At 34.3% G+C, this 1,936-nt stretch overlaps 1 protein-coding gene across 3 annotated transcripts in view; it reads right to left on the bottom strand.

Moving 5' to 3' along the window:
* Positions 1 to 1,936, bottom strand: part of LOC109538396 — a 28,014-nt gene that overhangs the window by 24,834 nt on the left and 1,244 nt on the right. The window lies entirely within an intron of this gene.

Below are 1,936 nucleotides of genomic sequence, written 5' to 3'. Positions count from 1 at the left end.
TTATTTCTTCTATGGCCACCTGACACAAAGACTGCTCCAACAGCTGAATCGGAATAGCTTAATACCATTTCAGGCGTACTTAATTGCTTAGACTACAACAAAAAGTCGTTTTTAGCAATATTTAATAAGGCTGTGGAATCTATACAGACTTGCGAGGGAAATAAACAAATTTATCAAAAAATGGCCTAAATAGGAGGTTTGTTCTGTTTTGAAAATTTGGGAAACAATAACTGTGTAACCAAATCCAGCAACATGTTATTTCGCAGATTTTTTATGCAATAACTCTCAACTGAAATGAAAACGATTTTATTTCATAGACATTTTCTTATGCATTCTACCAAAGCAAAGAAATTGAAGACCCAGTAGGTATCTTTATGTTGAACGCCTTTTTTTTTCAATTAAACAACCTCTATAGCGTTACTTATTTTTGTAAAAACGCATTCGATATCTTGAGACTTTATAAACAAGGAACCCCCCGACAAGGTGTTCTAAACGGTCCCAAAGCACCGACTTTGTCTCGCCCTAGAAAGGACTAAGTACTATTTGTAAAGCAGACGCGGGTAAATTTTCTACTCTTGATCCTTTGCTTATCTCCTTCTTGAGATAAATTTAATGGCAATTAATTTCACATTATCAGTTAATGTTTCTGGTAATTTCTAATTTTATCACTAATTTGTAGTTAAATGCAATTCAATGTTTGATTGTAATTTAAACGAATTGCATTACAACGCCCATTTGATCAAGTACATACGATTAAAGTGCTATTAACCGCTATACAGGGTGTCCCGTAAGCACATGATCAAAAGGGTACTGCGATATTTTTTGCATCAGCAGAAGACGATCTGACCTAACTTTTATTAAGAAAAAATGTCTGGCTCCTCTGCTATTGATGGTCAAAGTTCTTTAAAAAATGGATCTTTTTTGAAATATCGGGCGAATGGTACGATGTATTTTGGCGAAACGCGCTGTGAATTTGTTCTTATGTAAGGCTCATATTTTGATGAAACAATCGAGTTCAGTCGTTTTTGACAAGTGGTGAATTCTTGAGTGTCGTGGTACAAAAACTACCAGAACTTTTTATTTGGTGGATGAAATCAACTATTTTTTTTTGGTTGATGCACTAATCRTTTATTCACAATTTTGTGCTCTTTGTAAAAATGGTAGSAYTCATAGTTTTTGCAAAAAAAAATTYTSWTTTSYWGYTAMTGTCTAACAWTGTTAAGTGGCAAGAAAACAKTAAYTGTTTTTCGCAAAAACTATGAATGCKGCAATATTTTCCRAATAGCACRMAATTGTGATTAAATCATAAGTGCCTTYGCAAACCACCAACCAAAAAAATAGTTGATTTTATCCACCWAATAMAAAGTTGTGGTAGTTTTTGTACCAYGACACTCAGAATTCACCACTGGTCCAAAACGGCTGAACTCGATTGTTTCATYARAAWATGAGTCTTACATAAGAACAAATTCACARCGARTTTCACCAACATACATCGTACCATTCTCCCGATATTTCAAAACAGAAAATTTTTTTGAAGAACTTTGACCATCAATAGCAGGGGAGCCAGACATTTTCGTTAATAGTCAGGTCAGATAGACTTCTTTTGATGCAAAGAATGTCGCAGGATCCTTTTGATCATGTGCATGCTTACGGGACACCCTGTTTATCAATATAACAAAACATCTAATTTTTGSWGATATATTAAAAAGCCATTCATTCGCCCGTTTTCSCATGCGTTAAAWCTACCGCGACCTGGTGRAKKTMGTTTTTCGAGTTTATTTACAAAAAAATYTATTACAATCGACGACGAGCTGTTGAAATTTAATTTTGCTTCAGTTTTCTGCTAATAATTAATGGAACGTTGCAGATGGACGCTAAAGGAAAAACCCATTTTTCATTCCGGTTGGAAATAGTTTTCGATAGTTTTTGCGTAGGT

Source organism: Dendroctonus ponderosae, unplaced genomic scaffold (assembly GCF_020466585.1).
Source record: "Dendroctonus ponderosae isolate FM_Combo_2020 unplaced genomic scaffold, Dpon_F_20191213v2 Dpon_F_20191213_1, whole genome shotgun sequence".
NCBI lineage: Eukaryota > Metazoa > Arthropoda > Insecta > Coleoptera > Curculionidae > Dendroctonus > Dendroctonus ponderosae.
This window is presented reverse-complemented; position numbering and strand designations above follow the sequence as displayed.